This window comes from Pseudophryne corroboree, chromosome 5, assembly GCF_028390025.1.
Source record: "Pseudophryne corroboree isolate aPseCor3 chromosome 5, aPseCor3.hap2, whole genome shotgun sequence".
Taxonomy (NCBI): Eukaryota; Metazoa; Chordata; class Amphibia; order Anura; family Myobatrachidae; genus Pseudophryne; species Pseudophryne corroboree.
The window spans coordinates 409,261,460-409,287,618 of NC_086448.1; the positions used below are offsets into that span (position 1 = coordinate 409,261,460).

Genomic DNA, 26,159 nt, shown 5'->3' on the forward strand with positions numbered 1-26,159 from the left:
CTTGCAGCAAATAAACTGTATGATATTATAGGTATTACTGAAACTTGATGGGACAAATTTCATGATTGGACAGTTAATCTGGAGAGTTAAATGCTGTTCAGGAGAGACAGATTAAATACATGAGGTGGAGAGCTTTGTCTATATGTAAAGCCGCTTTTAAAACCTGACATACCGGAAGACATTCGCTAGGGGACTGTAAAAACTGTGGAGACTTTATGGGTAGAAATTGCATTCGGGGGAAGGGGTACTAAAAATCTACTAATAGGGATATGCTACAAGCCATCTGATATTAATTTGTCTGATAAAGAAGTGTTACAGAAGCAAATCGAAAAAGCAGCAAGAGTAGGAGAAGTAATAGTGATGGGAGATTTTAACTATTCAGAGATTAATTGGACAAATTTTTCATGTAATACGGCTAGGGGTAATAGGTTTTTAAACACATTAAATGATCACTACTTACTTCAACTTATCGAGGAACCAACTAGGTACCATGCAATTTTAGACCTGGTATTAACAAACAATGGGAATATGATATCAAATATTAAAATAGGGGAGCCCATGGGAAACAGCAACCACAATATGGTCACTTTCAATATCAGTTTTCACAAGCAGCCCTATATAGGCTCAACTAGGACTCTAAACTTTAGCAAAGCCAACTTGCCATGATGAGGGAAGCTTTAAGGGACATTGCCTGGGAAATTTTGTTTCTAGGTAAGAATACTAGAGATTTGGAAGGTATTAAAAGCATTGCTTGCTAATTATACTTGTAAATTCATTCCCATGGGCAGCAAACAAAGGAGTATTAATTCCAAACCAATGTGACTTAACAAAAAGATTAAGAAACTAATGACCAAAAAGAGGCGAGCATTCAAAAAGTATAAATCAGACAGGAAGACAGTGTCATTTCAATACTATAAGGATTGCAACAAAATATGCAAAAAAGAAATCAGGGCATCTAAAATAGAAATGGAAAAGCTAATAAGAAAAGAAGGTAAATCAAACTCCAAAAAGTTTTTGGAATACATGAACAGCAAAAGATTAAAGAAAGAGATTATAAGCCCTTTAAAAGGCAAGTTGGGCATCCTAATCAAAGACGATAATGACATAGTGAAAAAATTAAATGAGTTTTTTTATCATCTGTATTCTCTAGAAAGGACCAGATGGAGGGATTAACGCATAATTCCAGCAATGATAATGTCCCACTACTAAATGCTCATTTAAGTAAGGAAGTAGTCTGTGACCGATTTAAAAAAATTAAGATTAATAAATCACCTGGTCCCAACGGAATTCACCCAAGGGTTCTCATGGAGCTACACTCTGAACTAGCAAAGGCCCCTGTATTTGATTGTCACTGACTCACTTATATCAGGCATGGTTCCCAAAGACTGGCGTATAGCGGAAGTCGTGCTGTTATTCAAAAAGGGAAAAAAAACTGAACCAGATAATTACAGACCACTAAGTCTTACATCTATAGTGGGGAAAGTACTGGAAGTTATTTTTTGGGATAGAATACAGGAGTTCATTGAAGCCAATAAGGTTATTAATAGGAACCAACATGGATTTGTGAAGGATAGATCATGTCAAACTAACCTAATAGGCTTTTATGAAACAGTTAGTGTGAACCTAGATCAGGAAAAAGAGGTGGATGTAATCTTTTAGACTTTGCCAAAGCATTTGATACGGTGCCTCACATGAGACTTATCTATAAATGACAAGAACTGGTACTAAGTGGGGTGCCACAAGTGTCTGTACTTGGACCACTTTTGTTCAACATTTTCATACATGACATTAAAGTAGGTCTAGAGAGCATGGTGTAAATTTTTGCAGATGATTCCTAACTGTGTAAGGTTATAAACTCGGAGGGGGATACTGAGTTTCTTCAGAAAGATTTAAACTGGAAGCATGGGCAGCAAAATGGAGAATGCGGTTCAACATAGACAAATGTAAATTAATGTACTTCAGTAGCAAGAACAATAATACTACCTACATACTAAATGGGGAAAAACTAGTGGATTCTGTACTGGAAAAAGATTAAGGTGTTCACATAGATAACAAACTTAGCTGCAGTATCTAAACTAGGAATGCAGCAAACAAGGTATTAGCATGCATAAAGTGGGGAATTGATGCACAGGATGAGAATGTTATACTCCCATAATATAAATCCCTAGTGAATTATGGGCACCATACCACGAAAAGGATAACCTGGAACTAGAAAAAGTTCAGAGACGGTTGACCAAATTGATTAATGGGATGAAGATGCTTGAATACGAGGATAGGCTTGATAGGCTAGGCATGTTTACACTGGAAAAAAGATTAAGAGGGGACATGAGTAACATTTACAAATATAAAAGTGGTCAATACACAGAGCTAATAGGGGATTTGTTTTGGTAAAATCATCACAAAGGACACTGGGACACCTGCTTAGGTTAGCGGAGAGGAGATTTCGCACACAGAGACGGAAAGGTTTCTTCACAGTAAGGACAATATGTGTTTGGAATTCACTGCCTGAGAAAGTAGTAATGGCGGACTCATTCATTGCTTTTAAGAATGGGCTAGATAAATTCCTATCGGATAAGGATATACAGGGTTATGCTGGCTAAATCAAGCACATAGTATAGTAAAAAAAAAAAAAGGATTAGACATAATGGCTAAACATTCAGCACAGTTAAAATTCAGTCTTAAAAATATTACAGTGATCACTAATAGGTTGAACTCGATGACCAAATTGTCTTTTTTCAACCACAGAAGCTATGTTACTATGTAACTATACACCTTAATCAATGACACCTGTGAGGGTATTTGCAATGGAGTTCATGCAGTCTGGGTTGGAGTTGTATGTGAGTGGTTTGACCTGCATTGCAGAGCTGCGCAGGAGGATGTGGCAGAACCCGAACCAGGCCCATCTTATGCTACATGCTCCAAGTACCAACAGGGCAAGGGTGGACCTGGACTCCCTCTCAGATCAGGAAGTGGTTAGTCTTTTTAGGCTCCACCGCACAAACCTCCTAAACTTATATGAGCAGGTGAGAGATGATTTGGAGCCTTTGGCTGGTAGCAACTATGCAGTGTCTGGACTGCATACATTAATATGTGCCCTGTACGTTTTTGCCACAGGCTCATTTCAGTCTGAGCACTACACAATCCACTTTCTCAAGGTATTTAACTCAAGTGTTGGGTGCCTTTAAGAAACTGTGGTGAACATACAGTATGTCTCATTCCCAAGTTGTGAGTCTGAGTGGCAGGACCTGAAGGTAGCGTTCTGTAGGCTCTCAGCATTACCAAATGTGCTGGGAGCCATAGATTGCACCCACATTGGGATACGAGCACCGCACTTCAGGGGGTATGTCTATGTAAATAGACATGGCTACCACTCCCTCAAAGTGCAGGTGGTCTGTGATGCTAACCTGCGTATTCTCAGTGTGGTTGCATGTTACCCCGTGTCTTGCCATGATGCCTATATCCTGCACCATGTATCCCTGTGGGAGAAGTACCAAGGAGGAGACATGTCAGAGGGATGGTTAATTGGTAGGTAGCATTTGCATAATACATGAACATGTATTAATGTTCAAGGTTTGTCTGTTATATAACCTCCATATATAATTTGTGTTTGTACTGCAAAACACACTATGTTGTTGCACATTTATCACCTATACCTGTGTATTTTTTAAATGGTATCCCTATATTAAAACCCATGACAGTAGTATGTAAACATATTTGCAACAATTTAGAATGTTCATTTAGCTTTAAATGGACCCTGACACGAGTGTACTACATGAGTTGTGGTTATTTTTTGTTATAAACACTTCATTTTGACCTATTTTTACCATATTTCTTTAACAGGTGATTCAGGATATGGGTGTCAAACTTGACTCATGACACCTCTGTTGAGGCCACATGGACATTCACAGCACTGATACAATGAAGCACACATTGGGACCCGCAATGTCATCGAGCAGACCTTTGGTGTGCTGAAGATCAGGTTCCACTGTTTGGACTGGTCGGCTGGCATCCTGCTTTATCATCCCTATAAAGTGGGAGAGATAGTCCAGTCATGCTGCATGCTCCGCAACATTGCCTTAGGCCAAGGCTCTGGTGATCTAGGTGACTTTGCAGCAGTTGTGTATGAGCCTGACCTTATACCATCTGAGGGTGTGGTTAATACACAGAGGGAGAATGAGGTACGGCAAAGATTGATTCGCCAGCATTTTTCAGGTGAGTTTTTTTTCCCTTTCACATTCAAAAAACCCTCAAACAAATAACATTTCACATAGAATTTAACTGAATTTGCATTTTCTCTCAACTAAGGGGTTTGAGGGCCACCCTTGTGAAATGCAACTATAAATATGAAACTCCTACTTCAAAAAGTTATGGCAAGTGATATGACAAATGACACAAAGCATATAATATATTTGTGGGTTTTAATTTTCTTTGCTAAAAGATATATTTTTTCAATAAACAATTTTATTAAAGTTTAGAAAAGTTTACAAAGAAAGGAATCACATTCACACTGATAATAAGAAACACAAAAATAATTATTGGTAAGCTAAGTGATTACAAATAGATCCACTGGAAGGGGTAGGAAAACTTCCTTAAAGCATATAATTCTACCAGCCATGAAAAGGCACATACTGAAGTGCAGTGGGAATAGGGGGAAAAAAGGGGGAGTGAAGAAAGGGGGAGAACGAGACAAAAAAAAAAAAAAAATAGAAAAAAAAAAAAAAAGGCAGCTCTGACATGTCATGAGATCCAAAACAATTTCCCTATTAAACAGAGCTTCAGTATGAACAGCAGAAATCTATAGGAACATTCAATATGGGTCATGAGGGAGTACCTACCACTGGTAATCAGCAATCAATCCTTAATACATCATGAACATACTACAAGAAGGGTAATACCTTTAAGGGTTCGTATCAATTCGTCTAACTAGGTACCATGAAGTGGACTCAAATAATTTATAAATATGCGTTTGCACATCTGAATCAAGACCATCTATATATCTTCCCCATTTTTTAACAAATCTCTTAACCCCAGATTCAATATCCAGAAGCAAGGCTCCCCTTTCGAAGTATAATACTCGTAAAACCATATTTTTAACTGCCATCAGAGAGGGGGTAGCTTTTTTAATCCAGTGAGTGAGGATTTGCTTCTTAGCAATTGTTAGTATAACCGAAATCAAACAACAGAAGTTTGCCTCCCGGGTCAAAAATGTCTCTTATGGCCGAAATCCCCTTATCTTTCCAGGTAAGAAAATGTGAATTTTCAAGCCCAGGGGTAAAACATTGGTTACCACAGAACATCTTATAGGAAGATATGTTTGAGCATCTGCCTAATTTAGCATGTGAGGACTGCCATACAAGATATGTATGACAGAATAGAACGTTAGTCTTATACTCACAGGGGAGCTGTTGTTTAGGTGTATGTAGCAGTGCTGCTGGAGAAAAAGGATGGAAAATAGCAAGTTCAAGTGCAGAATTTGTAAATATGGACCTGCCCCAAAGCCAGTCTGTGATATAATGGAACATTGCTGCTCTGCTAAACATAATTATATCTGGAATCCCTAAACCACCCTCATCTCGGAGCAATTGAAGTCTGGCAAATGTTATTCTAGATCTCTTACCTGCCCACAGAAATGAAGTAAAACATCTATTGACAAAAAGAACATCCCTTCAGAGGAGAGCAATTGGAAGCATAAGCAAGAGGTATGATCATTTATGAAACACTACTCTTTTAACAACCTCCGCCCTTCCCAAAAGCGACAATGGCAAGGTCTCCCAGTCTTTAATTATTTTGGCTAATTTGGATATTAAAGGGCTGAAATTTACAGAATATACATTTGAGAGAGACATGGGGATATGTACCCCCAAATATTTAAGACTGTTCTGTACTATAGGAAAGCAAGCCAATACTTGATGAGAAGAGAAAAAAAGAGAGATCTTCTGACAGTGGGAGGAGTTCAGATTTTGAGATATTCATTCTATAACCCACAAAGGATCCAAATTTCTCAATTAGGAACACTATTTTGGGTATAGAAACTACAGGATTTGATATAAACAAAAGTATATCATCTGCATATAATGATAATTTAACCATGACATTATTAATTTTAATTCCAGTAAATATAGTAGAATTTCATAAAGACACTGCAAGGGGTTCCAGTGCCAGCACAAAAAACAGGGGAGATAAGGGGCATCCCTGGCATGTACCACTCTGAATGAAAAAAGGAGGAGAGAGCATACCATTACTTAACACTTGGGTAGAGGAAGTCTTATAGATACGAGTGATCAAGGAAACAAAGTCATCAGGGGCTCCGAACCTCCGGAGTGTTTCAAAGAGATGATCCCAAGTGACAAACGGGGGAGTGCCTTGGCAAACGCTGGGTGTGTTTGTGACGTCAAACCAGGAACGAAACTGACTGAACTGATTGCAGTTGCAGAGTAAGTGTCGAGCTACTCAGAAACTGCTAAGAAAATTCTATTTGCAATTTTGCGAATCTTTCGTTCGCAATTCTGCTAAGCTAAGATACACTCCCAGAGGGCGGCGGCTTAGCGTGTGCAATGCTGCTAAAAGCAGCTAGCGAGCGAACAACTCGGAATGAGGGCCATTGTGCACAACACTAGGAACTATAAGTTTCAGCCTATCGGAAATAATTTTTGTGAACAATTTATAATCCGTGTTCAGGAGCGATATCGGGTGATAAGAGCTAAGGAGTTCAGGGTCACGCCCAGGCTTTGGGATAACTTTTATAACTGCAGAATTAAAATATTGTGGTAAAGAGTCGCCTTTTAAAAAGGCATTAAATAATCTAGAGAGAGGCTCAACAAGCTAAGGGGGAAAAAAATCTTATAATAGTCGTTGGATAGGCCATCCGGGCAAGGAGACTGCCCAGTCTTAAATCCAGCTATCACTCCAGAAACCTCCTCTACTGTTATGGGTGTTAGCAGAGAAACTCTTTGCTCCACAGACATTTGGGGCAAGTCAATACTATACCAAAAATGGAATTTGTTCACTTGATCAATAACAGGCTCAGAATAAAGCATAGAATAGAAGGATTGTAACACAGTTATCTGCGCAGAGGTACATACCTTAGTACCCTCAGTGGCAAGCAAAGATTGTATGAGCACCTGAGGGTGTTTACCTTTTAATAATCTAGATAAAAGCTTGCCGGACTTGTTCCCATAGCTGTAAATGCTACAATCCTTGGAAAAGGAATATTTGTCTTCCAGCTGAGTAAGTAAAGTATCAAACATTGTTTTCAGTTTAAGATATTCCATCCTGGAGGAAGGAGTAGGGGAAAATTTAAATTCTTGGAAGGAGTGGTTAAGGGCTGATTGGACTTCTAGATACATTGCATTTAAATTTGAATCCCTTTTTTTTGCTCTAGGACAGTATATGGCCTTTAAGAATCGATTTAGACGCTTGCCAATATAAAGCAAGGTCACCGACCATAGTCTCTCCATTGTATGAGTGATATTCCAACCAGGCAGCATCTGGGGCAGAGCGAAATTTAATAGAATTTCCCAAATGAGTGGGGAAATGCCAGGAGCAAAAAAAAGGGCTTTTTTACGATGTGAGAACCAATCTTATCCAACAAAAAGCAAGGTCTGAGATACATATATCTTCTATTTTTGAATCTGCCACTTTTGAAAAGAGGGATTCAGATAGTAAAAGATAATCAATTCGCGATAGTGTGTGATGTGCTGCAGAGAGGCAAGTGTAGTCCCTTCCCAAGGGGTAGCAAGTGCGCCAAACATCCACTAATGATAACTGAGAACAGATATGGGGAATGCCTATCCTCGGCAAAGATGAGCGAGAACGTGTGTGTGTGTGTGTGTGTGTGGGTGTTATCCATTAATGGGGAAACAACCGTATTAAAATTCCCGCTTAAAATTACAGGTATATCAGTGTAGCTGAGCAATTGAGTAATAATGTGTGAGTAAAATGGCTTAGAATAGTTATTGGGAGCATATCTATTGCATAACAAAAACCTGGAATTAGCTAGTGTAACATCCGCTATTACATATCTGCATTATGCATCATCCAAAATAGTGTGTACAGAAATCAGGACAGATTGTTTAATCAAAATAATGACATCACGGGTCTTTGAAGAAAAGGAAGAAAAGGCCACCACAGACCAACCCAGAGTATTTAGTTTAACCACTTCTTTAGGCATGAGGTGGGATTCCTGAATGAAGGCAACATCAACCCTCTTTTTTAGAAGATAAATAAAAATCATCTTACATTTAACTGGAGAGTTGATGCCCCCCACATTCCAGGTACCTATCGTCAAACTAGACATCCTGCAAGACAGTAAAGTACATAGAGACCCATAATACACATAAAATGAACATCCAGGGATATATGCATTGGACTTCTGAGATATAAAATAAAATAAAAAAATAGAACCTTATTGAAACCAAAGGCGGATACAAGACGAGTAGGGAGTGACACTTGAGGAGAAATGAGGGTGGGGGTGGGGGTGAGAAAAAGAGTAAACAGCAACTTATAAAAGGAAGAGGACAATTTGGAGGGAAGGGGTCCTAAGTAGCATAGCAACCAGAAACAACCGGTTTGAACAAGCACAGATGTTGTATAAACAAGAGCATAAAAATGTCAGCATTAGAAATTAACAAATGCAATAAGGGAGTCATTCTCAGTCACCCCCAGCAACATATGAAAACACTGAAAAACATAACAATGTAAAAATAATAAAACAATAGAGCACACAGAGCAGTAACAAGTGAACAAAAAGAAGTATATCTCCGCCAACTGTAAATAAAGGGTCAAGGGGAGACGTTTGGTTACGTGGCAGTCCATAGCAACAAATGACTGTCAGGCATCAGAATCCTGGGGTTAAATTGAGAATAACAACTACAACAACCCCTATAAGAGCATCCAGGGAAACAGCTCGGGAAATGGTATCAAGCCACAGGGGAACACTCAGTCATGCGGATCCTGAATATTATCAGCCTGGGAGGAGTGTTCGACAGCTTCATTAGTTTCAGAAATGTAATCTTCTGCATCAGCCACAGTGTTAAAGTCTTTGAATGAAGAACCCACAAAGAGATGAAGTCTAGCAGGAAACAGCAAAGCAATTATTTTGTTTGCCCGGACCAGACAAGAGCATAGGGGAGAGAATTTGCGTCATGCGCGGGATACCTCTGCTGAATAATCCTGAAAGATGGCTAACCGGGTGCTCTCCCATTGTAAATTCCTATGTTTCCTAGAAGCCATCCAGATCGCCCCCATGTGGACAAAGTTCAAGCATTTAAAAATAACCACACATGGGGTAAATTTACTAAGATGGGAGTTCTATTTAAGATGGGATGTTGCCCATGGCAACCAATCAGATTCTACTTCTCATTTATCTAGCACCTTCTAGAAGATAATACCTGAAATCTGATTGGTTGCTATTGATAACATCCCATCTCAAATAGAAATCCCATCTTAGTAAATTTACCCCATGGTCTGCTATTAGGTAAAGTGCGAGGAGGCCCAAGCCTATGGGCTTTCTCAACAACTAAGCTAACGCATTCCTCCTCAATATGCATTAAATCAAGCAGAGATATTTGCATGAAATTAACCAGTTCAGGACCTTTCAAAGATTCTGGGAGCCTCAGCACTCAAAGATTCGATCTTCTGGATCTATTTTCAAGAGCATCGATTTTATTAGTAAGTTGATAATGGTATTTTTGTAAAACATAATTCGTGCTTGAGGTCCTTAACGTCCTGGAAGGTCTTCCCTAACCTGTGTTCATTAGTAATAACAGTCTTAGACAATTGCTTGAGCTGTGATTTAAGGTCTCTTACTACTTACTGCATTTTGGAAGCATGTGCCTCCATGATAGGCTCCATTACATCTTTGACAGCCCACACTACATCTGAATAAATCACTGGAGAGTCAGGGGAGCAGTCAGACCCACCTGAGTGTTTCTCTTGCGGTGTATAAGCCTGTTTATCACTGCCAGCAGCTTGCAGGTTTTTTGTGAGCTGGATGCAGTGGCCATCTTGGATTCTCGAGGCCGCTTTTCAGACCTTGATCTTTGCACTTTTGGGGGCATGGATGAGGACAGAAACTTGTCCATTAAGTGCCCAGCTCTCTCCCCGAGATCCGGTGAACAAATGGTGGAGATGCGGTGTGGGATGGGGGCTCTGTGCGCCCCCGTTGCCATGGGTGCAGGAGAGCTGCAGTGATCAGCGTCTCCTCACATGGGCGCCGGAACCTGAATTTCTAAAAGATATATTTTAACTTTCAAGTAAAACATGTGTCCATAAAGAATATGTATGAATTTGGCTACGTACCCTCATGTATTTAGTGTAATGTATGAAATATATTGTAACCATATATTTTAACTAAAAGAAACAAAGAAGTGGTTAACACAACTTTACTTTGTAAATAATGTTTAACAAGTCATATTATTCAGAAATATGGTTTAATTTTTTAGCCCTTAAGACATGTATTTTTTTGTGCCAACATTCTTTAATAAAAAAATGTGTTACTACTCTGCTAGGCCACGACCTTTGCCTTGGCCTTTAACTCCTCCTCGTGTGCGTACACTATGTTGGGTTGGGGTGGGGTGGTTGGAGACACAGTCACAGAGGTGGAGGCCAGCCTACTGGCACTTGAAACTGAGTGTCATTGGACACTTGGTTGTGGTGTAATCATGTGCCTTTGTAGTGCAAGCATTGTATCTGTTTGCACTTTTATGGCTTCAGTTTGGGCGCGAATCACCTCTGTTAGGGTTCTAAGTGCCTGAGTTAGCTCAAACATCCGTAGGTCAATGTTGTTGTCCATTTGGGTGCGTGTGCCCTTTGCAACTCGGCATGAAGTGGCAATTTTGTGCAACTGGTGTACCATGCCTTGTTGGTGTTTTGTTTGTGTCTCCATAAAATCAAACTGTTTGTTGCAGAAGGCATCTAGTGACAGGGCAAGCTCATCAGCAGTTGGAATATGTCTTCGTGGTAGGTCATGTGAGGGTGTGTCCTGCTGCCTTCTCTCTGATGTGGTTAAGTTGTTCTTCAGGCTGCAATGGATCTAGTGGCTCCAAGATAATTTCAGTCATGTCTGCAGGAACAACATCAGGCCCTTGTGTTTCTGCAACCAGATATGATGGGCCTACAATGACAATGAAAGTGGTAACTGTATCACAAACTTTTTTTTAGGCTAAACCAAAAATGACAACTGATTAATATCCTTGTAGCCTTAACAATGCTTATGCATAGTTGTTCAAACTACACACTTTATAAGTTGGACAAATTTTGAGGAAAAACCCTTTAATTCCAAAAAAGTGGCAGGAAGTATCTTAGGGATGTGTGTCGGTAACAAAACACACTTTAGCTCAATTATTAAGTTAGTACCACACACTGATGTTACAGCTTACCTACAATACGTCAATGTGTTTTCGTAGTGTACTAACAAACAAAGTTAAGGGGTGTGTGGCCTGACAGGCAAAAGAGGAAAAGAAGTGTGCGGGCTGAGCTCCCACAGCTTTAGGTCTAAATAGACTAATACTTCTCAACTGTGGGGTGTACTTGCTATACACCTGCCATCCCTAGCAGTTTTAGGATGCTAGGTAAGCCTCCTGTGACCCGGGACCCTTTCCTGCTCCTTTTCCGGACCTCGGCCTACCTGCCCCTCTGAATCCAGGAGCTGGAGTTTGGAGGGTGGCTGGGACAGACTTCCGTGAGCCGCAGACAGGAAATGGAGACCCGGCTGCTGACATAGCCCTACTACAGCGGCATTCACTCGCTACTGAGACCTGCGGTGCCTGGCTCCTGATCACTGGCCAGCGGGAGAGTGGTAAATAAACCCATCTGTGTGTGGTTGTGGCTGCCTGGAGGAGCTCCATGTCTGCAGAAATGGCTCCCGGCGGCCATTTTGGAGTGACGCTCCCTCTCAGCTGGATCAAGGGGGAAGACTGTTGGGTGCCTGGTGCAGGGCAAGATTGTGTCACTAGCTGATCTGTGACTTGTCTGTGCTCTCCCTGTAGACCCTCCTACCTTATAGTGTACACTGCTGGCTGCTAACCATGGAGGAGGGTAAGTTCCTTATATTGCCTACACGTGTCTGCTATTTACCATACAGAGCGACCTTTCATTAAGGAACTGTGTTACTATGCTACTCGCTCTTGTTTTAAAGTGACCAGTCTACTTTTGCTATATGTGCAGAATCTCCTCCTCTGACACACTTCCAAGTTGCATTTTACAATCCTATTCTCATCCTATTCTGTAAAACCTATAGCAGATTACTGGGATGGAATAATTGAGCCTGGCTCTCCCTCTAGTGGCCCGTTGAGAGAATTGTATGCCTTCTACGATTGATTTTACAAATCAGCTCATATAGAAGATTTTTCCAGCTTTGCTTATATCTCTCACATTTGTTATCACCATTGGAAATGTTGAGCTGCTACAGCTTTGCCCGCTGATTTGTCCTGTGTGATTAAGACTGACTGCCCTCTGACAGGTCTTCATGCCGCAGAATTTGCAGGTTCCTGCGATGATCTGAAGTTACTTGCGTCCATGCAGTGACACTTATTAAATAATTAAGCACTAATTTTGTCAATTGTACCATCTGAGCTGGCTTTCAAATAACTCTACTCTGTTCTAGTTTTGCCTCTATATCAACATGCCGGTCAAACGGGAGTCAAAAGCACCACGACTTCCAGTGCCAGTACAGTTCCCTAAGACTGTCAACATGGCCCAAAAGTCCTCCACCTCACCATCAATGAGATATTCAACCCCTTCCACCTTGTTTAATTCTACAGCCCCTGCCGCATCTTCTAGCATGGATATGGACATTGATTCGCAAGCTCCTCTGACCACACAATCCATTCTCAAGATGTTCACTGCCTTTAGGTCTGATATTCTTTCCGGTCTGGAGTCCTCTATTCAAACTCTCAGAACTGACTTGGTTGGGATAGCAGGGTGTATGGAACACTTAGAGGACAAGATGCAGGACTTGGTGTCATCACATAATGACCTCCTTATAGCTCATTCTGAGCTTCAGACAGAGATGACCACAATGCAAGATAAAATTGCAGATCTTGAGGACAAATAATCTTAAAATTAGAGGCATTCCTGATTCTGTGACCCCTGTGGAGTTGAAAGCCTATGTAACCAAACTCTTCCAGAAACTGATCCAATCAGTGACATCCCAAGATCTAATAGTGGACCGCGTTCACTGCCTTCCCAAGCCGAGGGGAGGTTACGCCTCTAACTATCCTAGAGATACATTACTAAGAGTCCCCTTTTTTCACGACAAGGAGGACATCTTGAAAGCTACCAGACAAGGTGAAGGTACAGATACTTTGGGATGTCTTCAAATTTACCCATACCTTTCACAATACACTTTAGCAAAACATCGAGCTTTACAAACTGTTACAGCTGCTCTCCACGACAATAACATTAATCACAGATGGGGATACCCTGTTAAGCTCATCATCAGGAACGATTCCTCCTCATATGTGATCTCAACTCTGAATGCTGGAATTAAACTTTTGGCGGATTGGGACATCACAGTACGCCAATCTAAGTCTAGATCTTCCTCCCAGCCTCTGGCAGAATGAAGTGATGTCTTGATATCCTTTAATATTGCTTGACTTTCCACATGGACTTATGCCTGGTCAATACATTGAGTTTATTTTTTTTTTGTTAGTCTGTAGCCACTAGTTGACCTAATGATTATGGTCCCTATACTGCAGTTCGGTTATTACTCAGGGACCAGTCGCATTACAGATAATTTCTATTCCAATATATGTGCTTAAGTTTACAGCTCTACAGTTTATTGTATGTGTTACTGCATGGGGGCACCCTGCCTTGGCCACCCCCAAATGTGTTTTGTTTTGTTGCCCTGTTTTTTTTTTAGGAGACATTCACTGTAGCCCTAACTTTAGGGCTAATTCAGTTTTTTCTTTTTCTTTTTTTTCCTTTTCTGTTTTTCTTTTCCTATTCTATACTCATGCCTTTCCTTTCATTGTGCTTCTTGTTATTCCACCCCCCTCCTTGGAGTACAGATATGAGGTTTGACGTATCTCTCCCTGAATATCGGGACTATTGACACTTCATGGTTTAGTTTTATTCCGTAAATGTCCATGATTTGAACTCCCCTAATAAGAGATGATTGGCTTGAGAGACCTTCCATAAAGAAAGGTGAAAGTGGTAGCCCTTCAAGAAGCCCACTTCTCTTTGATTGCCACTCCCCTCTTTGTATAATTCTCACTACCCTATGAGTTATTTAGCAAATGGGCCTTTTAAAAGACACGGTGTGGCAATTCTATTTAAAAATTCTGTCCACTTTGAGTTGTCTCATCAAACCTCAGATAAGGATGGTCATTATTTGATCTTAGTAGGGAAGTTGGAGGATAAATAAATAACGATAATGTCTTTGTATGCCCCAAACTCCCAGCAAATTACTTTTCTGAGGAAACTATTTGAAACTTTGCATAAAGTTCAGAAGGGCCACTTAGTTATTATGGGCGATTTTAATTTGGTCTCTGATGGGAAAATTGATAAAGCTCCATCCTTTAAGAACTACGAAACTAGGCTGTCCATAAAAGCTGCAACTTTTATTTGTGGAGTTCGATCTCTATGATGTTTGGCGTATCCGCTCTCCCACTGTGAAAGACTATACTTTCTTTTCTCATATACATAACCTCTATTCTCATATTTATTTGATTTTATTGGATTGCAACATACTCGTAAATCTACTATTAGCCCGGTAGTTTGGTCTGATCCTGTGGCAGAAACCTGGTCATGGGACTGCTATAGCTCAAAAATCCCTCCACGCCCATGGCGATTTCCAGAGTACTTATTAACTTCCCCTGAAGCACTTATGTCTATCACTGATACTGTGTCTTCTTATCTAGCCACAAACTCCCCTTCTGACACCTCTGTACCCACCTATTGGTGTGCCTTGAAGGCTGTCCTGCAAGGTTCAGTTATCCAGGTAGGGGCCAGATTGCGAAGACAATATCTTAACAGTCTGATCTGGAAGAGAGACTACTCCAAGTATCTTTGAATAGAGCCCAACCTACTCGCTCTTTGAAATGTGAATTAGTCTCAATTTGTAATCAACCTTATGCATTGTTCCTAAATCGCATGAATCACACGTATGCTAAAATGCAACAAAAGTTTTATTCCTTAGATAACAAAGCGGGTAAATTCCTAGCATGTAGGCTTAGATTGAGACAGAACGAAACAAATGTGCTTCACCTGCACTACCATGCACATAAGCAGCTTAAAAACACTAATTGAGCTCGCCCTTAAAAACCGCTATATCACATTAAAACCAAAACATAAGAGATAGTGTTCTCATTGCTGTGCCAGAGAATTTCCAAATGATTGTGCATTGTCCGGCAGTCACAAGTGCCCGGATTCTGACTTTTGGAAAAACATTTTGATTCGGGTTCACAACCGTAAACACTGAAAGGTTTCTTTAACAACTCAGATGAAATCAATGCAGCAAGCCCATCACTGGAAATACACTTACATTTATATCCTCTCTCGCATTCCCATAAAGGTATCTTTCAGCAACAATCCAGATAATCCCACATTTCTTTAATGTCCAAAAACAATATTAAATATTGTTGCAAAGTTAAAAACTGACAAAATCACACCATGAAAGAAGACCCATAAGCAACATGGAAAAAGATGTCCCGGTCAATCCGGCTGCAGACATGGACTGGATGAAAATGCAGCAGCAGCCTCAGATGTTCCCGGCTTCTCGGTCTATCTGGTCTGGTCAGTGGGGGCAATAGCTAAAACACGTTTCAAGGGTTTTCCCTCTTCATCAGATAGTCGACTGACGAAGAGGGAAAACCCTTGAAACACATTATAGCTATTGCTGCCACTGACCAGACCCGAGAAGCCGGGAACATCTGAGGCCGCTGCCGCGATTTCATCCAGTCCGTGTCTGCAGCTGGATTGACCGGCGCATCTTATTCCATGTTGCTTATGGGTCTCCTTTCATGGTGTGATTTTTGTCAGTTTTTTTTTTTTACTTTGCAACAATATTAAATATTGTTTTTGGACATTAAAGAAGTGTGGGATTATCAGGATCGTTGCTGAAAGATACCTTTATGGGAATGCGAGAGAGGATATAAATGTAAGTGTATTTCCAGTGATGGGCTTGCTGCATTGATTTCATCTGAGTTGTTAAAGAAACCTTTCAGTGTCTACGGGTGTGAACCCGAATCTAAGTGTTTTTCCAAAAGTTAGAATCTGGGCACTTGTGACTGCCAGACAAGGGCCCTCATTCCGAGTTGATCGCTAGCTGCTTTCGGTCACAGCACGGCGATTAGTTGAAAAAAGCATCATTTCTGCGCATGCGTATGGGCCGCAGTACGCATGCGCAAAGTACATTCACACAAAACTATGCAGTTTTACACAAGGGCGAGCGACGCTTTTCTGTCGCTCTGTTGATCGGTGAGTGATTGACAGGAAGTGGGTGTTTCTAGGAGGTAACTGCCCGTTTTCAGGGAGTGTGCTAAAAAATGCAGGCGTGACAGGTAAAAACGCAGGCATGCCTGGGGAAACGGGGGAGTGGCTGGCCGAACACAGGGCGTGTTTGTGACGTCAAAGCAGGAACTAAACTGACTGAAGTGATCGCAAGGTAGGAGTAGGTTTGTAGCTGCTCAGAAACTGCGTGAAAATTTTTACGAGCAGTTCTGCTAACCTTTCGTTCGCACTTCTGCTAAGCTAAGATACACTCCCAGAGGGCGGCGGCCTAGCGTTTGCACTGCTGCTAAAAGCAACTAGCGAGCGATCAATTCGGAATGAGGGCCAATGCACGATCATTTGGAAATTCTCTGGCACAGCGCTGAGAACACTATCTCTTTTGTTTTGGTTTTAGATTGAGACAGACTAGGAACAGAATTAAAATGTACAATCCTCCGAGGGGAATTTGGTACACAACCCGCAAGATATTGCTGTGGCTTTTGCCCGCTATTATGAGAAATTATATAATTTACAGTCTGACCCTTCTTTAATTCAACCTAATTCTTCTATAATCTCTTCCTTTTTAAACAACATACACCTCCCTAGACTTCCATCTGCAGCTCTAGATGTTTTAAATTCAGAATGGAACGATGAGGAAATTAAAACAGTCATTGCCTCATTGCCAATGGGTAAGTTCCCGGGACCTGACAATTTTACCAATTCATTTTACAAAAAATTTGCTTCTGACCTGACACTTTCTCTTACTAGCCTTTATAGATATGCCACTGACCGTGAGTCACTGCCCACGGAAATGCTACAAGCTCGGATCATTACTATTCACAAACAGGTTAAGGACTCTTCATTGTGCCCAAACTACAGGCCCACAGTACTCCTTAACACGGATTTAAAAATGTATTCTAAGCTCATAGCTAATAGATTGTCTCCTCTTATTCGCCAGCTCGTGCATCTTGACCAAGTAAGCTTTGTGAGGGTCAGACAAGTTTCTGATAATACAAGAAGAGTATTTGATTTGGCGGAATACCTCAAAAAAGTGGGGAGGGAAGATGTTTTTCTCTCTTTAGACACTGAGAAAGCGTTCGACCGCCTACACTGGGGATTCCGTAAAGAGGTATTATTGAAGGCAGGTTTACAAGTGTAACCCTCCTTAGTGGGATCTTTCTTTAGGGTTACTAAGTAATCAACTCTTATGTAGTGCCTCCACCCAAATTTATGATAGATAGTGGTATATTGTGAATGGGTAAATTTGGGAAAAACCCAGTAACTATCTTTGTTTTTTTAATTTTTTTTTTTTTTTTATATTTCAGTTACCAAAGTACCTGGTATTTCTCTGATACTCTCCTATAATCCCTACAATAGGTAAGTAATCACCACTCAATAGATGGGTTGTTTTTTTTTTTTTAATGTAATTATATATATTCTATTACTTATGCATCCACATGACAAAATTAGTATACTTATCCTACATACCATAAATAACGATACAATAAATATATATTATCTCTGTGTACAGATTTAAAACTTAAGACCATTTTACATTGAAGGTATCTACATTACTCCTCTATGTAATATTAATACATTACATCATATTACAATTAATTATACATAACGGTCACTATTACAGTCTCTGTTGAAGTCTTTATATCTGTTCAATAAATTTATATATATGCATATATATTTATATGTACTTTCTAATCTGAGTGATACCGGTAGATCCTAGGTATATGGAATATATATATATATATATAAATATATATATATATTCAACTGTGCAGGTGGTTTTCCTCCAACTATAGTTAATATCCTTGTCACATATAGCAAAGGCTGAGTGTATCACAGTACCACTAGAATAATCCAGACTATGGGGTATATTTACTAAAATTCGTATTTTTCCGTTTGAGGTCAAAGTTCAATCACGATTGACATTGAAAGTGTAAAATTGCAACTTTTTTAATTTTGTACGACTAATTTACTAAGCTGTCGTATTCTGCACTTTCGGATTTACCGATGTCGATGTCATTCGTTTTTTTAGGCAGTGTTTTACGTGAGTGACTTGTAAAACACTGCCGACTTTAATACAATGAATCTCGGCCGGATCTGAGAGATCCGTGCTGGGCTTCATTGTGCACCTTTTTAAAAAATAAAATCAGTGTTAAAATCCCCAAAAAAATTGCGTGGGGTCCCCCCTCCTAAGCCAAACCAGCCTCGGGCTCTTTGAGCCGGTCCTGGTTGCAAAAATATGGGGAAAAAAATGTCAGGGGTTCCCCCATATTTAAACAACCAGCACCGGGCTCTGCGCCTGGTTCCAAAAATACGGGGGACAAAAAGCGTTGGGGTCCCCCGTATTTCTGAAACCAGCACCGGGCTCCACTAGCCAGATACATAATGCCACAGCCGGGGGACACTTTTATATAGGTCCAGGCGGCCCTGGCATTACATAACCAACTAGTCACCCCTGGCCGGGGTACCCTGGAGGAGTGGGGACCCCTTCAATCAAGGGGTCCCCCCCCTCCAGCCACCCAAGGACCAGGGGTGAAGCCCGAGGCTGTCCCCCCCATCCAAGGGCTGCAGATGGGAGGCTGATAGCCGTTTTGTAAAAAAATGAATATTGTTTTTAGTAGCAGTACTACAAGTCCCAGCAAGCCTCCCCCGCAAGCTGGTACTTGGAGAACCACAAGTACCAGCATGCGGAGGAAAACCGGGCCCGCTGGTACCTGTAGTACTACTACTAAAAAAATACCCCAATAAAAACACAAGACACACACCTTGAAAGTAAAACTTTAAGGCATACATCCACACCTCCATATACACATACTTACCTATGTTCACACAAGGGTCGGTCCTCTTCTCCATGTAGAATCCATGGGGTACCTGTTGGAAAAATTATACTCACAAAATCCAGTGTAGATGGCTCCTCTTGTAATACATTTGAAATCCAGGTACTTGGCAAAATAACAAAACGGACACCCGACCACGCACTGAAAGGGGCCCCATGTTTTCACATGGGACCCCTTTCCCCGAATGCCAGAAACCCCCTCTGACTTATGTCTAAGAGGGTTCCATCAGCCAATCAGGGAGCGCCACATTGTGGCACCCTCCTGATTGGCTGTGTGCTCCTGTACTGTATGATAGGCAGCACACGGCAGTGTTACAATGTAGCGCCTATGCGCTCCATTGTAACCAATGGTGGGAACTTTGTGGTCAGCGGTTGACCGAAAGTAACCTCACCGCTGACCACAAAGTTCCTACCATTGGTTACAATGGAGCGCATAGGCGCTACATTGTAACACTGCCGTGTGCTGCCTGTCATACAGTACAGGACCACACAGCCAATCAGGAGGGTGCCACAATGTGGCGCTCCCTGATTGGCTGATGGAACCCTCTTAGACATAAGTCAGAGGGTTTTCTGGCATTCGGGGAAAGGGGTCCCATGTGAAAACATGGGGCCCCTTTCAGTGCGTGGTCGGGTGTCCGTTTTGTTATTTTGCCAAGTACCAGGATTACAAATGGATTACAAGAGGAGCCATCTACACTGGATTTTGTGAGTATAATTTTTTCAACAGGTACACCATGGATTCTACATGGAGAAGAGGACTGACCCTCGTGTGAACATAGGTAAGTATGTGTATATGGAGGTGTGGATGTATGCATTAAAGTTTTACTTTCAAGGTGTGTGTCTTATGTTTTTATTGGGGTATTTTTTTTAGTAGTAGTACTACAGGTACCAGCGGGCCCGGTTTTCCTCCGCATGCTGGTACTTGTGGTTCTCCAAGTACCAGCTTGCGGGGAGGCTTGCTGGGACTTGTAGTACTGCTACTAAAAACAATATTAATTTTTTACAAAATGGCTATCAGCCTCCCATCCGCAGCCCTTGGATGGGGGGGACAGCCTCGGGCTTCACCCCTGGTCCTTGGGTGGCTGGAGGGGGGGACCCCTTGATTGAAGGGGTCCCCACTCCTCCAGGGTACCCCAGCCAGGGGTGACTAGTTGGTTATGTAATGCCAGGGCCGCCGGGACCTATATAAAAGTGTCCCCCGGCTGTGGCATTATGTATCTGGCTAGTGGAGCCCGGTGCTGGTTTCAGAAATACGGGGGACCCCTACGCTTTTTGTACCCCGTATTTTTGGAACCAGGACCAGGCGCAGAGCCCGGTGCTGGCTGTTTAAATATGGGGGAACCCCTATCATTTCCCCCCCCCCCATATTTTTGCAACCAGGACCGGCTCAAAGAGCCCGAGGCTGGTTTTGCTTAGGAGGGGGGACCCCACGCAATTTTTTTTCATAAAAATAACACTTTCCCATCCCCTTCCCACTGATAAACATGCACGGATCTCATGGATCTGTGCATGCCTATCCAAACACGGGATAAAAAAGCAGGTCTGTTTTTTTTTAGCACTTTTTCACGAATTGTATTTCAGCACGGCAGTGTTTGGCTATTGTCGGCAGTGTTTGTGATTTGCACTTTTTAGTAAATTACCGATTTCTACCAAATTGCAGGCGTATTTGACCGATGGTGTATTGATTCGTAATTTTTTCCTAGAACTTCCAAAATATTACGAATGCCCTCATCACTGCCGAGATTTTTGCTTAGTAAATTCTCGACATGACACTTTGAAGAAAAAACGTCATCTCGGTCAAAATCGGGACCTTAGTAAATATACCCCTATGTATCACATTTAAGAGAGTATTACTTGTTTCACTGGCTTCCTGCTTGCTTTACCAAGTTGTTATTGTATCCAAATAGAAACTTGTTTAGTAGCAGTGTATCAAAAAACCAAAGAGGACAGTTCAAATTCTCCCCACTAGATGTCGCTGACACTGAACTTAGCAATCTATATCCTTGATAGCTATGCTGGATATAAGGGTATATATCTATATATCTATATATCTATATAGATTTGTTATTCCTTTGTAGTAAGGACATAAATTTTAAAGTAGCCTTTACTGTAATAGGAATACTCCTTACCCAGCCGCTAAGTTATAGATAGTCTGATCTCTTAATTTGCTTCTAATATTTTTCACTTTTGTGAGGTAGGTATCCGCAAAAGATTAAACAAAATAAGTGCTTTTGAGATGTTATAAGTAACTTAACCTCCAGTCTTGTGGCTTGTCTAATAATTTAGCAAATCTCTCCTATAATAATAACACAGAGAGAGTCACAGTACCATAAAGGAGAGACTGGGTGTAATGTGAGTGACTAACAATTGCGTGCAATTGGAGGTATATCACAGACCTTAGCTGTCTTCACAATGGGCTCCTGCTCATTGCCTCTATACTTCAATAGTGGCCACACCCCCGTGTAGTCTCATTGGTGAGCAGTTGAAAGTTTTCTAGAGGCTTGAGGTTAATGGGTGGTGCTTGGTGGTCAGTGGATGGGTCACTGTCCATAAAGTAAGCAGACTGTATCAATGGCTGTGCGGCCCTGACCGGAGGGTTTTGAGAGCAGGATCTAACATGTCGGCCCCTTGGAACTGTAGTGTTTAGCTGCGCTGGTCAGGGGCACTGAGTGTTGAATGAGCACTGGTGGGAGAAGTTCTGTATACGGCCTCTATGCTTGGCTGTTTAACATGAGCGGCACTGGCAGGCGGAGTTTAGCAGCGGAGCCGCTTATGCCAGGTGGAGCTTAGGAGGCAGCCTCGATGTTATATAAGTTACTATGAGGCAGCGCCGGCAGGCGGAGATATAGACGGAAGGGGCGCCGCCGGGTGGAGCTTGATAAACGGCCCCTAATTTGTGCCAGCTAGTCTGGGCGGCTCCGGCAGGCAGAGATAAAGTTAGAGGAGGCGCAGCCGGGCGGAGCTGGGGAAACGGCCTCTAGGCAGAACCAGTTACTCTAGGCGGCTTCGGCAGGCGGAGATAAAGTCGGAGGAGGCGCGGCCGGGCGGAGCTGGGGAAGCAGCCTCTAGGCAGAGCCAGTTACTCTAGGCGGTTCCGGCAGGAGGAGATAAAGTCGGAGGAGGCACGGCTGGGCGGAGCTGGGGAGGCGGCCTATGTACGGTGGTGTATACAGAGAAGACTTGTGGGTGCCGCACTGTCAGCGGAGGCTGCAGCAGTGGGGCGGCGCTGGATACAGGCACTCTGTAGGTGGGTGATCTTACCAAAGATGTACCACTTCTGGGTGTTGTCTCCCGATGCGCTCGCCTTCCCCGTTTCCTGTCTGGATGGTCTCTTCACTCCCGGCGGCTCCGCTCTTCACTTCCTCTCCCCCAGCTGCCTCCGATGCAGCTCCGTGCTTATTCTGGTCGCCGCTTGCTTTCAATCTTCGGGTGCTTTCCTCCGGACTGAGGCTCCTTCCTCTCCCCTGCTCCTGCTGAATGTTTACAGCACAGCTCTTTTGAAGCAGAGCAGGGAGAGAGAGAAGTCACACTCACCAAAGGGCACCAGTGTGTTCAAACTGCGCTGTGATCCCCTTTTTATACTAGTCTTTGGGGGTCTCGTGGGCAGGCTTTTCCCGCTCAGTTCGCGGGACACCCCTCGTTTGTACAGTCTCGTGCTCCACCTACTATGTACTGAGTCAAAAGGATTACAGGGCTCGTGGCTGGTAGTCGCGAGACAAGGGCCTTTCCCTCTCCACACTAAAAACTACTGAGCCCATGTGGAACTATGACATTTTATAATATTTTCCTCATTAGCAGCACTATATATATTTATATATTTACTTAGTCAGGGAAATGGTCTTTATCATAAAGGTAGGGATTATACCCTGCCCATTCCATGTATCTATAATAACCTTTCAGGGTCACATTTTATCTATAATAACCTTTCAGGGTCACACAAGGGCCAATTTTATCTTCAATATTAGCATTATATAGCTTTCCCTCAGCCTCAGTGTTTGGTAATGGTTTCACGTACTCTCCCTTTCTAATTTCAAACGGCACCAGACAGGGATGCCCCTTATCCCCCCTTATGCATGTTCTTGCCATAGAACCTTTAGCAGCCTTTTTGAGACAATCTTCACTTTTTCTGGGAGTATGTGTGGGCTCCACTAAACAAAAACTAAGTCTCTTTGCAGAAAACGTTCTTGTCTTCATTACTGATCCTGACACTTCGTTCTCAGTACTTCAAGAGGTGATTAAATGCTATAGTGAAGCTTCTTACTATAAACTCAATACATCTAAAACAGAAGCTTTGCCATTTAATCTTAGCCCTCAAAAACTGACCAGACTTAAATCCAAATATAAATATAATTGGAAAAAAGATTACATACTTTACCTTATATTGCCTAGTGTCTATACCTCCCAACTGTCCCAATTTTCGCGGGATAGTCCCATTTTTTGGGGACTGTCCCGCTGTCCCACCCGCGGGCCGCAGTGTCCCGCGGTGGGGGGGGGGGGCCAGTTGGGAGTCTCTGTCTCTCGCTGCCCTGCAGAGCAGCGGTGAATAGACGCTGTGCGCATGCGCACAGCGTCTATTCACTGGAGACAGAGGGAGAGGGAGCATGCCAGCGGCTCACAGAGCGCTGGGCATGCCCCCTCCCGCAAAGCCACGCCTCCTTTTCGTAGGCCACACCCCCTTTTCAGGAGCTTCGCCGCGCGTGTGTCCCTCTTACTGCAAGGGCAAAGTTGGGAGGTGTGAGTGTCTGTTATTTACCACACAGAGCGACCTTTCATTAAGGAACTGTGTTACTATGCTACTCGCTCTCGTTTTAAAGTGATCTTAACCCTGATAAACTGACCAGACTTAAATCCCAATATAAACACAATTGTAAATAAGATTACATACTTTACCTTGGTATCAATATCCCCAACACATTGTCCACGATAGCAAATACTCACAAATAGATCAGCTCCTAAAAAGATGGGGGCGTCTGGAGGTATCGTGGCTCGGCAGGGTAGCAGCTTATAAAATGACAATCCTCCCAAAATTGATGTACCTATTTCTCACAAGCCCTAATTTAGTTCCGCAGGAGTTTATTAGCCAAGTCCATTCAGTGATACTTTGGTATATTTGGAAGAATAAACCTCTACGTATAGCTTATAGACACCTAGGGGTAAATTTACTAAGATGGGAGTTCTATTTAAGATGGGATCTTACCCATAGCAACCAATCAGATTCTACTTCTCATTTATCTAGCACCTTCTAGAATATAATACCTGGAATCTGATTGGCTGCTATGGGCAACATCCCATCTTAAATAGAACTCCCATCTTAGTAAATTTACCCCCTAATGAGAGCTAGGAAACAAGGGTGGTTGGAAGTACCTGACTGGAGGTCGTATTAAATTACATGCCTAGTAGCACAAGCGATTGGTCTCTTTTGGAGGGTATGAAGCAGTGGGTAGATTTAGAGAAAGACTTATACCCTATTTTAATCTTTTAGACCTACTTTGGATTACAGTTCAACAGAGACCTTCTCCACAAAATATTCCTCGTACTATCTTACTTAGACTCTCTCAAAGCATGGGACGTTATGGTAACTTCTTCAGAAGCTCTTTCTCTACCTTCCCGTAAATTATCCTTAGAAGCTCTTTCCAGATTGATCCAAGATTTAAATGTTTCTTAATGGTTGCTCTGTGGTATCACTACCATTGCCGATCTAGTTGATGGATTTACCATTACCCCCTTTCCCACACTACAAAGCTAATTTCATTTTCCACATACTGAGATATTTACATATAACTTCATAACACATTGGATTTCTAGTTTGATAAAAATCCTCAGGGCCACTACTGCTCCTTCCTCCTAATATACTATCGAAACTGTTATCTGGTAATGGTAAAGGTTCCATTAGATTTTAGTATACTATAATTCAAGACGTTCTGTTACAAGACAAAACTCCAGCTCAATTGCAGTGGGAAACAGATTTGGGTTGCACGTTTACGCGGCAACAATGTGAGCCAATTTACCTTGCTACGCATGCTGGTATCCGGTTTCTAGGTCGACCACACTTAGGGCAACAATGTCTAGGTCTACTGCTATGGTCAACAGTAAGTAGGTCGACATGGTTTCTAGGTCAACAGGGACTCTAGGTCGACATGTTCTAGGTCAACATGACAAAAAGTCATCATGAGTTTTTCACATTGTTTTTTTCATTTTTTGAACTTTTTCAAACTTTACAATGCATGTAGACTACAATTGGGAATGGTTACCTACAGAGTGAAGCGAGTCATGCGAGGGGACACTGTGCACTAATTGGGGTTCCCGGTCACTGCATGGAGAAAACGACACCAAAAAAGTGAAAAAACTCATGTCGACCTTCTGTTATGTCAACCTAGTACATGTCGACCTAGAATCACTGTTGACCTAGAAACCATGTTGACCTACTTACTGTTGACCAATAGTGGTCGACCTAGACACTGTCGACCTAAGTCTGGTCAACCCTACATGCCACACTGCACATGCTATATCTAAATGCAATAACCACAAAGAAATGCATTTCAATCTCCTGAATAGATTGTATTTTATGCCAGCCAAACTACACAAAATCTGGCCTAGCCACTCAAAGTATTGTTGGAGGAATTGTTCAGAGATTGGATATATTTTCAATGAATTTTGGATATACCCTAACAGCTCTGGAGTGATGTGTTTGCTTTTGCTTCTAAACTATTTAAAGTCACTCTCCAAGAGTCTCCATTATTGGCTCTTTTCTACGTTTTCCCGACAGACTTCACCCATTTCAATTGCTATGTGTTGGGTCATAACATCATAGCCTCTAGGACCGCAATAGCCCAAATCTAGAAAAGTCCTTAAAATGATCCATAAAACCCACCAG

At 42.0% G+C, this 26,159-nt stretch overlaps 1 long non-coding RNA gene across 3 annotated transcripts in view; it reads right to left on the reverse strand.

The window, feature by feature from the left end:
• The window catches only part of LOC134927796 (uncharacterized), a 54,766-nt gene extending 31,814 nt beyond the window's left edge, over positions 1 to 22,952 (reverse strand). The window contains exons 1-2 of one of the 3 annotated variants that reach the window (XR_010177732.1): positions 21,682 to 22,952; positions 10,369 to 11,113 (exon numbers count right to left, since the gene is read on the reverse strand). This is a non-coding gene — a long non-coding RNA (uncharacterized LOC134927796). Of the gene's footprint in view, positions 1 to 10,368; positions 11,114 to 21,681 lie in introns of those variants that run through there. The other 2 variants (XR_010177734.1, XR_010177733.1) reach the window with 2 other exon arrangements.
• Between the last annotated feature and the right edge of the window lie 3,207 nt (positions 22,953 to 26,159).